Genomic DNA, 14,661 nt, shown 5'->3' on the forward strand with positions numbered 1-14,661 from the left:
TAAGCACACCTTCATCTAGGCTGCACTGTTACGTGTCCTGACTTGTAGTGGTTCTCTCCTCTATCTACACTCTTCTTGTCATCTTTGTAAAACCACATCAGACTGGTAATTGACACAGCTATGACTTCTAGTTAAATTCAGTGTGGCTAAAATGAAAAGCTTTGTTAAAACATGCAAGCGCGCGAAAGTCAAAGTCAGCTTTATTGTCAAAAATTCTACATGTGTTATACATCCAGAAATATCGAAATATCGTTTCCCACAGTGTGACATGTATACATAAAACAAAACAAAAAGGGCCTAGATAAACGTGGTATACATTAAACAAAACAAAAAGGGCCTAGATAACCGGGGTATACAGTTTAAAATGTTAATAATATATTTAAAGTGTTCAAAGTGCAGTTTCAGTGCAAGTCAGTTGAAACGATCTTAAGTTGGCGTGACGTTGAAGTCGTGCGACCCTGCTGCTGTAATGGCTTGTAGTTTGTTTATAGCATAACGTTAGCATTTTGCTTCTGGCTACTAGATTTATGATTAAAAAATTATAAAAGTAGGGTTGACATGTGGAGATTATCCGGCTGAACAAAACGTGATCCCTCTCTTAAATGTGTGTCAACCACAGACCTTATTTCGAGCTATTTTCCAAAATCCTATGGAGAATTTGCATTGGTTTTTGATGAAGGAACCAGAAGAAGTTTACTTCCGGGTTTTAGGCCCATCTACTTCCGACCCATGGGACCCCGGAAGCGGAAAATTATACATTGAAGTAAATGGAGAGAGAAAAGTCATCTTTCGATCCCGTTTGAATTGTGCCACGAATGACACATATGATGTTTGTCAAATTAAAAGAACATTTTGCAAGTAAAAAAAATAAAAATGTGTCGGAAAACTGTGTGAAACCGCTCAGTGAACTACAGGTCTCTGCACTCTAAAAACAAATGCCTTGGCTCAACAAAGAAAATGCAACAGTTTGCGTCAATGTTTATTGAGTTAAGACAACTTCTAATGAAATTGTCTTAAAGCAACAAAGTTATTTGAGTTAGGGGAGAAGGCTTTTCCTCTACAATCAGAGGTGTTTTTAATTACCACTTACTTAATAATTGGTGGCATAAACACAAGTTTTGAAGTTGATTACTCAAAAGATTAAGTTGTTCCGACTAGTTTTACCACATGATTTAAAAGGAATTTTAAGTTGTATGTACTTAATTATACCCTCATTCGGGAAACAAGTTTTTAAGTTGATAACTCCAAAAATTAGGTTGTTCCAACTAGATTTAACGTATGATTTAAAAGGAATTTTAAGTCGTATGTACTTAATTACCATCATTGTTTACACACGTTTTTAAGTTGACAACCATTTATAAATTAAGTTGCTCCAAATATATTGTATTCAATAGTTTTTTTTCTTAGCTTTTTCATGCTTTTGCCTTTAAAGAAAGAAATTAATTGATTCCACAAAAAAATATTAGGCAATTCACTTTTTATTTTGAACTGCAGTTGTTTATTTCAACACATGATGTGTCAATCAGGAGATCATTCATTTTGTTTGAACATGTATTGACACATGCCATATGATAAGGTGCATGAACACCTGAAATCACAGCTGACTGCAGGAGAGAGGAGAACCATTTTATAGTTTGGCTGCAGCACGTTGATTGGCTGCTGGAGAATGAGGTGAAATGTAATAGGTTAAAGAGAACGCCTGTGATGAGCTGATTATATGCAGCTGCGGAGTGAATGTGTACACCTGGTCTTCCTGAAAGAACTTGCGCTGAGCTTCATTTAAATCTTGAAAAAAAAGATAAATAACTCAAATTTAAATTGCCCCACAAATAATAAATAACACATTAGCCATATTACAATGGGAAATGGGGACACAGCAAATAAATGCTGCCATCATAACGAAGTTAGAGGCCTTTGCATATTTAAAACCAGTGCCAAATATGCATTTAAAACTACAGAAACAAACTCTCAATGGCCACCAATCTGAAGATCACACACATCAATTTTACAAAAAATGTAACAAAGATGTTTACTCTGCAGACAGTCATTATTTCAAAAAGTATGAACACATTTAACGCAGAATGCTTGCTCATTCATTTGTTTCCCTCAACCACGGTGGTTGCAATCGTATGGTCAGATCCTGGGGTGGACCGGTCACTGATGATGGCGATATTCATGTCCTTTTGAAGCACATTAAATAATAGGTTAGCGCATAAGAGATAATGAATTAGGTAACTGCATACTTTTTAAACTGTCACTCTTAGTAATAATAATAATATATAACGCTGCTATTGTTTTCACCTATTGAGTCTGCATGTGTGTGTCATCATGGCAATGTGGTCCTGAAGACACACAGACGTGGTTTTGAGTACTTTGCCTAGTGTTTAAATGCATGTGGACAGATTTGGTCAATCACAACCGTGCAAGTTTTAGTGTACCTTCTCATCTTTTTTGCAGGTTCCATACAATATTTGAACTGGTTAAGTGAAGAGCAGAAGACATTTTCAAATTGTACACAATCCTTTTCCCATGCCATTGCTGTCAACACCTATCCATGCTGAACGTTGCTAAGTTATTATTGATTGGGGTGTGGCCAAAAGTGCAATATGCTTCAAAATGTAACTGACAGAGAGCAGTGCTTTTGTCACTGTGCCCATGGATTTTATTTTATTTCAAGGTTTTTAATTACGTCGCTAAACTCCTTGAAAAGGTCCTCTTCCATTTCTCCAAGGTACACGACAAGGCAGTGTATGGCTATAGTTCTCTACGTACTTCAATTGTATTGTGCTCCTTTTCTCCAAGGTACACGACAAGGCAGCGTATGGCTATAGTTCTCTACATACTTCAATTGTATTGTGCTATTTTTGAAAAAGGAAAAAAAGAGAAATTACCGAAATTAATATATTCTGAATGGGTGACTGCCAACAACTTGCATTTCAATGACAACTCTAAATAACGATCCTACCTCAAGAAACATGTCCTTGATCTGCTTCACCGAGATTCATTTTTAATAATGCTGTCAAAATTATCGCGTTAACGGCGGTAATTAATTTTTGAATGAATTGCGTTGAAATATTTAGCGCATTTAACGCATATGTGCAGAATGGCCCGCCCCATACACCCCACCAGTGGCAGCGCCAGGGTATGGCTGGGGTAGGCTACACCCATACCAAGAAATGGCTTAGCCCCACCATGAAAAATGATGTTAAAGTAAGCAAAATAAAGTCCGCCAACTCGCACCGAGAATTGCACAGACAGCAGTTAGTAAGAGTGATTTCAGTAGCCACTTGTCTGGAAATACCGTAGACCATGAAACGGTTTTGAAAACTTTTGTCAGGTACAGTAGTGATCGTCTTCTCAATAGAACATCTTTGATAATATCTTCTGGCCAATCAGAATCAAGATAACGGCGTGGTGTTGTTGCAGGAAGTCCCGACGCGGAGAATACTTTTTGCCGTAGTACAGGGGTGCACATAACTGGTACGCAGGTTATGTGCGTAATCTGAAATGCGTACCGTCAATTGTGCCACAAAGCGCATTTGCGTACCGACGTACTAGTGAAGCTTTTCCAGAAGGCGGTTAGATCACCGTACGACAGAGTCGGACTCCGTGTGCACAGAACGTCGGTCTGTACAACGGAATTGTGCCAAAACTACGCCAACCGGCTGCGGAGGGAGACTCCCCCCCCCCCCCCCCCTTCACTGGAGAACTGCGCTAAAACAGCTGATCACAACGTTCACACTGTGGTCACGAAGTACTCCACTAGCCCCCCGTCGACTTTCCTGAAGTACTCCACCATTGATAGAAATGAACACGTAATGAATTAATACCCCACGGTTTGATGATTGATAGGTGTGTGGGCTGTCTTCCATTTTGACACACAGAACAATGTTATAATAAACATACATATTGTATGTTAAATGGATATATCCGCCTTCTTTCATTCATCTTTCCATTCCCACAACAATATACATAAAGAAATGGCATATTTTGCACATAGTTGGAATGGTGATTAATCCTGATTAATTAATTTTTAAGCTGTGATTAATCTGATTAAAATTTGTAATCGTTTGTCAGCCCTAATTTTTAATAAAAAGCGATATCACAATAGTAACCAAAGGATTTTTACTCTCACAGTAGCCTCTACTTTGTATCCTCTCACATAACTATTCACAGTTCAAAGGCTGCTCATTTTGGTCAAACAGCAATTTGCCTAATACAGTGCAACTACAAGGCTATCTACTGTATTTGAATGACAAAAGATGAAACTCACCTTAAAATATCCTTTGTATATTTCTATTTGTCTTAACTGTCGGAACTTGTCCAGGCGTGTTAAGTGGGAGTGGACTTGAAATCCTTAACTCAAAGTGTTGAACAATTAAGTTATCAAGCCAATTGCATTACCTACTACAACTTGAATTTTGTTGTAGCCTATGTCAATTAACGCAGAAATCAGAGTTCAAATTAAACGGAATATTAAGTTGATGTAATTACCAACATTATTACGTCAACACAACTTATAAATTAATGTTTGCAACTTAAAATGTGTATCTAAATTAATTAACTTACATTTTTATCTAGCAACCATGCATTTAATTAAGTGGAGGTGAAAGGTCGCCTGAATTCGTTTTTAGAGTGTGGTCTCGCACAATACGCGTCACCATCACAAAGATGGCCGTCACGTTAGCAAATTTCACCTGTTTATTTCAGAATGAGGTGAGAAAGTATAAAACGAGGTGAAAATCACTACAAGTCTGGGCATGTTGAGAGCTGTACATACACAAAAGGGGAGTTAGTCAGTTCTGTAAGAGCCAGCATGCGGGACCGGCTTTACAAGGTTTCAGTGAGTAATATGAATGCAATGTTTAACGTTAATGTCAGCTAGCTAACATTAGCTAACAAGGTACACTAACGTGTTTTGTTTTAGCAACTAGTTTTCTCCTTAAGAACTTTGTGGTCTCTGTGTATGCTGTGGATAACATTAGTGTTCACAAGAACAAGATACACTCCCGTGTTTTGTTTTAGTTGCTCTTCAGATTGAAGCGGCCAGTTTTATATCGACTATATCTGTGATCTCCTTTTTACATCTCGTTGTGTCATTTGAGTTTATTTGCTGTGTGTAGATTCAAGGATTTTAGTTATCTGTCAATTTGTTTGGTTATCTAGGCACAGCTGTGTGTGACTCCCTCCGGCACACTGGTATGTGTTTTCCTAATGAGCATTGATTAATTCATAAACTACACACTGACTCTAGATCCTGACCAAATCCTTTTTTGCTGATCAAATGTTTTTCAAAAATGTATTGTATATTATATAACAGCTGCACTTCACAGACCGGAGTCTCTGCTGCTGTGGACCACGAAGGAGGCGATCATCATCCCCATCCCCAAAGACCCTGCATGGCATGGAAATCTCCTCCTCCTGGAACAATTCTACACCCAGCATATGCTCCCTGTGTTGGCCAGTAGAGAGGAGGACATTTAAATAAACATACTCTTAACACCCTCGGACTCTGTGTTGTGTTTCGTATGTGTGATGGGGTGTTATGCAGAGGGGAGGAAAACAGGACACAGCAGATTGGGATTGTGGTTGAGATGCTGAGCAGTTATTTAATTGTTGCATGTAATTATTATTATACTGCATGCTTCTTAGTTATTCCATATTTTTCTGTAACATGGATATGTAACTCTATATTTACTTGTTATCTACCACACTTCCTTCTACATCATACACCATCATTATACATGATGGTGTATATAGGATATATATATTTGTATACATATCTGTAAATTGTATAATTTTATTTTTCGTATTTGGGATTTCTCTTTTGTCCACTCAAATACACTTGGCCCTTTCTCTTTTCCATGTGGAAAATGGCAGCTGCATATTCTGCTTTTCTCATCTGGCTCCCTGTCTGCTCGTCTACAATGAGAAAATTATATAATTAATTACTAATAATCAAATTCTTCATGTAAACTTAAGAGCACAGCTGTATTTTGAGTATGTCAGCTTTGCTTGGTTCATCTTACTGGGGGGCAGCTACATGGATGTCGGTGCAGTCCACAATAATTTTGCAGTTGAAAGGCAGAATGAATTTATTATTGACTCAGAATGAAGCACAACTTCATGTCATACAATACATTGACTTTATTTGTAATCGTGTAAAAAATATGAGCATTGATTAGCAAGCAGGACCTGCAGGAACAGAGAATGGTGATGGATGGAGCTGGGAAGAGAGAAGAATAAAGAAAACAGATCAACCCTATTATCGGATATTAAAAATTCAATTTCAAAACAAGTTGCCGCTCCTACAGTTCTCTAGTATGTAAAGATGATTTCACATGACCAATGCAAAATATCACACTCAATACATGTGTGTCTCTGGGGGGTGCATTGTGCCTTTGATGTAATATACCATAACCAAATACTATTACGTACAGTGGAAATCAGGTTGCCAGAGCAGGTCAGTCCAATGTGCATGTTCCTCAGGGTCTCAGCAGTTACAGGCAGGGCCGCCTTAATGCACGGGCTGACCTGGGCTGAAGCCCAGGGGCCTACGGAGATCGGGGGCCTATCGAGAGCCAATTAAAAAAAAAAAAAAAAGAATTCAATTTTTTTATTTTTTTATTTCGGGTGTTTTAAAAAAAAAAGTTAAATAAACAAAGTCTTGGCTTTCAGAATATGAAACTTTCATTTCCAAAATCACACGATAAATATATTTTTGAAGCTTGTAAAGGGAAGACAACAGCTCTCCCTCGCCACTCTGCTGTTCCACAGCGCCGCCCCCCCTCCCTCCGCTGAAATTATTAATGTAAGACGTATAGTAATGATAGGTAAAACAGCAAGGTCCGTTACAGTTTGTTTTCATCTGATTTTAAAAAAACAAAGTCTTGGCTTTCAGAATATTAAACTTGTTTCGGCAAATTCAGATGATAAATACAACTTTGAAGCTTGTGATGTCATAATTACAAGCGGAGAACGGAGTAACTTGACGTCACAGCAGGCATAACCACAGCCGGTGTTTCTCTTGAGTGTTTTCCCCGGGAAACAAACACAATACACACAAACGCAAATATACACAAACACACACACGTCAGAATGAGAATATGTTTCACATGTGACTTATTCAAATTGCGAGTGATTGAGTGAAGAAAAAGTTTGAGTGGCGCTCGGAAAAGGAAATTGTTGAGGGAAAAGGAGTTTCGAGACAAGCAGCTATTACAAAAAATGCCGAGGCTTACAGGTTATTTTAAACCTGTAGGCCAGGATGAGGAGGAAGGACAGATGAGTTCTGTACCGAGCGGTAGCGGTGCCGGCCGCGGGGCCTCGGAGCCAAGTAGGCCGTCTGGTTCTGATAGCGATGGAGTAGCGGGAGAGGAAAAACAGACAGGAGGGACATTATCTGTTGGAGGAGATGGAGAGGACGACGAGGACTTGCTACGTGGAGGGGAGGCAACGGCAACCGGACAAATACATGAGGGAGGCCCGATACGTCACTCATATGGAGGAGAGGACCAGGCGCGTGTAGAGCAGAGTGGAGAAGTGCGATCACAGAGCCTGCCGAGGCTATAAATGACTTTGATTTGTTGTTTAAATAGGGGGCCTACAAAAACTATCAGCCCCAGGGCCTGATGGCAGGTTAAGGCGGGCTTGGTTACAGGTGAGGTAAAGAAAATAAAAGAGAAAAAGGTCAGTAACAACACTTTAAAGTAACAACACTGAATAATTATCTCTTTTACACAATGAAACACGTCCAGAAGAATGTCATGCAAAGCTGCCTGCCTGCCTTCCTTCGACTCTCCCTGAACTGCCTGATATTTTAATGTTCAATGTTAACCATTTGTGCAGATAGCATGAAGTAGAAAATATCCCCGATGCTAATGTGGCGTTGGCCTACCTCCCGCCCCCTTAGCACCTGGTGGAGGGGGCGATAGGCTACTCTTCAAATGTTTCACAAAATACTTAGAATCATGACTACTCTTACTGTTTAAAATGTTGGTTGACTTCATGTTATGGCTAATAGAAATGACAAGGCTAAGTAATGTAATGTAATGCTAACTAACGTGCTCGCTACTAGCTAGGTAGCTAACTTGACTATGTTCCATGCAAAACATGTATATTACCTGATATGTTTGGTCCTGGTCCTTTCACCAGACGGGAAGTGATAGAACGAGCAAGTGGTATGATTAGTTTTGTGATTACAACCTGGTACAAAGCACACAGGCATCTTGTAATAGTGAATTTATTGGAGCAATCTCTTATATTTATTGGAGGGAATAAATCCGTTATGAGATCTTCTTCTTCTTCTTTGCTTTAATTGCGAGGCCAACCAGTCTTGGAGCATTATCGCCTATGACATCACTCACGCGACCCAGAATGCGATTTGGGATTTGTAGTCTTTCTAGTTGCGTATTTTTCATAGTCTTATATTTCAACAGTTTTACGACAAACTGTGACTTTTTTTACATGGAAATGATTGTTTAAGATTGACAAACATCATATGTGTCATTCGTGGCACAATTCAAACGGGATCAAAAGATAACTTTTCTCTCTCCATTGACTTCAATTTATAATTTTCCGCTTCCGGGGTTCCATGGAGGCTCCCGGAAGGGTAGGGACTTCGCCTCTCTATAAGGTCCATGGAGCTCAACCGGAAGGGGAGGGACTTCGCCTCTCCATGACCATGGGCACTGAGCTGCCATCCAGAGCTGATTGGCTGTAAGTACGTGTGCCGCGAAAAGTGTGGTGTGTGAAGAGGAGGAGAGAGACACACAGCTTACAAACCAGGAAGTAAGCTGTGCATTGCTTCCCTCCACAAAAAAGCAATGAGATTCTCCATAGGATTTTGGAAAATAGCTCAAAATAAGATCTGTGGGAAACGTACCTAATAAATGCACATTTTGTTCAGCCGGATAATATCCACATGTCTACCATACTTTTATAATTTTCGAATCATAAATATCGATTATATTTATGATAGACTTTTGAATCTACAAGAAGATAAGGAGGACTTTTACAAAAAAGTAATAGAGATTTTTGTCCAGAAGGATAGGCAACAGGACTTCATCTTCAAGTCAAGGTACGACCTTTTATTGAAAATGGGATCTTACTAAGAGAGAACAATTAAATATGTAAATGATACAATTACATTTGTTGGGTATCCTTTTGTTGAACTGTCTGTTTAAAATTAATCGAAGCATCAGACAAAAAAAGCTTTTGAAAATAATATTATATTTTGCAGTGATGCAAATTAGTCGCTTTTCGGCGCCTCCCGCTTTTTTAACGCTGATTTGGGTGACTTGTGTAATTCGTGGAGAACCGAAGAGTTTACGTTTTGGGGGGGGGGGGGTCCGTCAGTCCGTCCATCCGTCCGACTGACGGACGGACAACTTCTCACTTCAAAAAAGAAGAAGAAATCTAGATCGCAAAATAATTAAACAAGCGAGTGCCTGTTTTTCCTGGCCAAGGACAGGTTCATTGAACACAACACGAGCGTAACGTGTCTTCACCATAGGTCTTCACGTGGTTATGTCTCGTCTGGAAGGTGTAACGGAGAGCATCGGAACGCTGCTCCAGCTCTTCAAATATTGCAGTACCCATAAGGAGCCGTACACATGCCGCAGTGTTTGCGAGGCTGTGTCTTTAGTTGTAAGCACAGTGGCGATCTGTTGTTATTAGCATCTGGTTAGCTAGCTATGCTAACGAATTTAAAGAGCTTTTCTACAACCAGGTGGAAGAGAGCTCTCTCCTGAGAGGCTCAAATAACCTTAGCTCAGTGAGGTTAAGGCACACTGTGATATGATCATTATAGTTATTAATGAGACACTAGAGACTCAATTATTAACAGATATAAAATATTATATAACAGTAACAAAAAAAAGTTGTTAAAAATAACAAGAATAGAGTTTGAAAGGGGAGTGATTTGTAAAATATCCCAAAAGAAAAATCTGTCATTGTCAGATGGTATATTACGCTGTTTTTTTTCTGCTTCGAATAGTTCTCTCTTTTTTCACCATACCTGTGTTTACATCACTGATTTTGATTTAGGTCAAAATATAATTTATTTGTAAACCTGAAGAGTCAGTGCCCGTGCCTCACCAGCCATGAACCTCACTGCCGAAGCTTATATATAGACATCTCCGTTTTTTGTGCCCCACCACTTTTGTACATATAAAAACGCCACTGCATACCAGCAATGGGTTTTGCTCGTTCTTTCGCTTCCCGTCTGATGAAAGGACCAGGAGTGGCTGGATCAAGTTAGCTACCTAGCTAGTAGCAAGCACGTTAGTTAGCATTACAGCCTTAGTCTTGTCATTTTTATTAGCCTTAGTATGAAGTAACAATAAGTAACCCAAAATGTAAGTAAGAGTAGTAGTCATATTTCTTGAACCCTTTGAAGAGTACTGTCACACCGGTGTGATCATGATAATACACCATTTAAGCCCGGGGGAGGAATGCTAACGCTACATTAGCATCGGTGATCTTTTCTACTTCATGCGATCTGCACAAATGGTTGACATTAAACAACAAATGTGTTACTTCACAGTTTTACGACACATTTTTAATTTTTTTCATTGGCAAAATTATCTTTATCTTTAAAATTATCTTTAAAATTTTAATTTTAATTCGTGGCACAATTCAAACGGGATCGAAAGATAATCTTTCTCTCGCCATTGACTTCAATACATAATTTTTCCGAAATAAGGTCCCATGGAGGTCCACCGGAAGGGGAGGGACTTCGCCACTCTATTTAGCAACAGAAAAAGGCAGGAATTGCATTGGACCCGCCCCCGTCGACGCCGGCCAATAGGAGAAGACCACAGATGAAAAAAGGAAGAGCAAGCCAAGAATCGCTCTCTTTTCCTGACGCCAGCTGACCGAACGCACACGCTACGAGCAACAGCTGATGGGGAGAGCGCCCCCACTCGCACATTTCATTTGTACATCACCGCATCTGTTGTGTAATTAAATGCTGTTAACTTTTATAAGCTTCCCTTGACTCTTTTCAGTCTGTCCTGCTCTCAGGGTTCAATAATTACTAACACTACACAAAGTCAGTTCCTCTGTCCCTGAAAAGTGTTACTGCCAAATAAAATACGAAGACACAACTGTCTTTCACACTTCTATCTATCCGTCATGTTGGGTACTGAGAGAGAGCTGACATAAAACTTGAATCAGTATTCATAAATGTGCCATGTTGCTGTTATGAAGCTCCTCATAATGAATTTACCATGTGCCGAAGTGCGACATCCTTTTGCTTTTTTATGGCTTTTGAAATGTTTTGTTTTGCACTGAAGTCTGACGCCTGCTACCCTTGGTTCAAGATTTTGGCAGTTCTATTATTCACGTCCCTGATGAGGCTGCATGATCCCATTAGCTCCAAACACTGGCGGCCACATGAGGGGCCAGTGACAAGCTGTCTGAGAGAAACTCAGTGTGCTCGGGACAGGGAGTCTCTGTTAAACCTCATTCATGGCGGCATGTCAACAGCCTAACTGCAAACAATGATACCTTACCAGCCCTTTTTTTAAATACGTGCAATTTGCTTATTATAACTAGCCACATGTCATTCTGCACATGAGGGTTTTTCACCAGTGGGTTATAACAGTTCTGAAGTCAGGCCTGCAGCTACCACTGAGGTCATGGTACTTGTTTGCTTACATCTTTTAGTGAGTGATGGGTAAATGGACTGTATATTAATATTGTTTTTTTTATATAAGGTTACAGTGGTGCATAAACTGTAGTTACAGGGAATAGTCGCTTCTTTAAACAACATTTTGGTTTTAAAATGGTTGTTTTTTTGGCTGGAGAACATATGGCTGATGAACAAGATAAACCATCAATAAGAAAATGAAGATTGGTTTAAGTGCAGTGGACCTTAACCCGACCACCAAACAGCCAGGCCTGTCAAACCAAATACCCCCCAAAGGCGGATTCAACACCCCAGAAGGAGAGGGAGGAGACCCTGGAGGGTAGCTAAGCTAACCCAGCCAGGCCCAGGACTAATGCTATGCAACTACACTCACAAAAAGGAATCATGGTAGAGTTTATTTTTAAGCATTTAAATCTATTAGATTTTATTTAAATACTCATATTTTTTAAATGTATGTATTGAAATTAATTATAATCTGTATGATTCTGTAAATTCTAAAATATATTAAATGTAATTACTTAATACATATTAACATGGTTTAAATAATCAAAGCTGTGAAACAAACAAGATTATTTTTATTTAAAATGTATGTGATTGGTTTACATCATACAACTTGGGGGAAGTGAAATCGGGAAACAGGAAATGAGATCCTTATTTTTCATTGGACCACATGTGGTACCTCAGGCTTAATGGTGAGTAATCCGAGTCATCCTTTGTCTATTTACATCCATCTGTGTATTATTTGTGCAGTTTTTATCATATTACATTAATATCAATTCATTGATGATCAAATCTACGTAGTTTGTGATGATTGTAAGCAGTTTTATCTTTAGTCCTACTACGTGTTGTGTACAACATGTGTAGCTAGCAATTCACTAAACTTGGTGCTCTATGCTGAGTAGGAAAATAATCCATAATTGGTGAATTGAAATGCATTTCATTCAAAGCTTTTCGGGTAGGGGTACATTTTTCTTAGACACTTTTTTAGATTTAGACAAAAGGTCTAAAGTTTTACATATCTGTGAATATCTCCGAAACGGTTTATTATAGAGAGATGTGTTTGTCCGTTTGTTTACATAGAAATGTTTGAATCTAACTTGTGTCAGTGCATACATTTTCTATATATATATATAACTTCTGGAATGCACTTTTTCAGTTTGTAATCCCGTTGCATCAGTTCAAGTGGCCTTTTTTTTTTTTTGGCGCCGAGAAGCGGAACAATTTCGGCGCCCATGTTGACCGATTATGTCTATTTTGTGCGCGAGCCGTGAGCGATCGTGTCAAACCGGGCAGGAAGTCAAACATAAAACAACGGGAGAATCCGGTCAATTTTCTAAATAAAACACTGCGACTGACAAATACGACTTTGAGTCAATAGGATAAATTCATTGATAAGAGAAAATTCCAATGGCCTAACATTTCTGATCTTGCAGAAGGTTGAATGTGTGGGTTTTTCAGTAGTGTTGCAGATTATATATGCACTTTGAAAACTGATGTTTTTGTAGCCAGGGGTGAGCTTGTTGTTTGTGTGTTAATAACATAACTGATTTATTGTTCTTTGTATTCATTCACAGGTGCTATGTGAATGTGGCCATGCAAATTGTGTGACAGTTCGCTATCTTCCAGGTATGAGTTGATAAAACATTTTAGGCTGAGACATTTCCACCATGGCCGCACATGCCGATATCCATGTCCATATGTAGAGTGTCCTTGCTTAAAATTTGGTGGTCAAAGGTCAAGGTTAGAGTGACACAGCTCATTGTTTTCTGTTCCCTCCATCTTTCAGGACATCGAATGCCGTGAGGCCGAGCCAGACGTCGCAGGGACGACCATGGCAATCTACACTGTTCGAGCTGAGAGTGATGATCCTGATGGTCCTGGTGGACGCTTTGCAGATGTCGGTGTGGTCCTGGAAGGGGTCGAAGTTCTCCACAACCTCCAGAGTATCAACCATGCATGCGTGATGCTTTATGGGTTGATCTACGCACTTAATCTAAGCTATCCAAAAAGCTTGAAGAATACATTCGAAGTTTACCAGAAGATCCTGATGAACCTGGAATCGTCCAAGCTTTCTCCCAAAGTACAAGCACTGAAACTCAAATTGCTCAGGTGATTCACACATATCGAACACACAGAAAGCTAGAAACGGCAGGTGCTCAGTCAACACTTTGTTTAACCTTCCTAACTTGCCTCTGTTCTATTAAAGTTAGAAAACATTTTACATGTTCCATCTACAGCAGTAGATGACTTAGTTGAAGAGCTACACTGCCTGCTGAACTGTGTCTGTGTGAAGAGAAGAGGTTTGCTTTAATGTTAATACATTTGTTGAATCAACAAGGTGGTCTGATTGTATGAATCATTGAGATATTGTTGAATGGAAAATAGAAAAATGTATTGGATATTAATCACAAAAATACATAAATCTAATGCATTTTGATTGAATTTAAGCTTAATTGTTATGTATTTCAAACACATACACATTATTCATCTTGAATAGGTAACCTAATTACTGTGTAATTCAAACAAATATACTTAATGTATTCTGAATACATAATCTGATTAATATGCATTTAAATTCAATAAATTATATTAATACTGAATACATAAACCTGGTGAATATGCATTTCAAATGAATAGGCTTTATTACACTGATGCATATGCATCATGTAAAGTTTATTAGGTAGGTTTATGTTCAAAATATTAAAAAAATTAAATGGAACTTTGTCATGTAATTATTTTACATAAATCTTAAAAGTTAGGGTTAAATATTTCTGTGAGTGTACCCAGCCTGCTCCTGGCTAATGTTGAAAGAAAATAAGATGGATGAAATAAGACTCAGGCTAAACCAAAAAATACAGATTTGATACTGTTGTGCCAGCATCTACAGAGACCTGGCTTCATCGTGGCAACACATTTTTAATTTTAATATGCTGGTCATATTATCTGCCCAGAGAATTCACCATGTTTTTGTTGCTTATGAAAAATCGCTCTTAAATGCACAACACTTT

Source organism: Notothenia rossii (assembly GCF_949606895.1).
Source record: "Notothenia rossii genome assembly, chromosome: 2".
Lineage (NCBI taxonomy): Eukaryota > Metazoa > Chordata > Actinopteri > Perciformes > Nototheniidae > Notothenia > Notothenia rossii.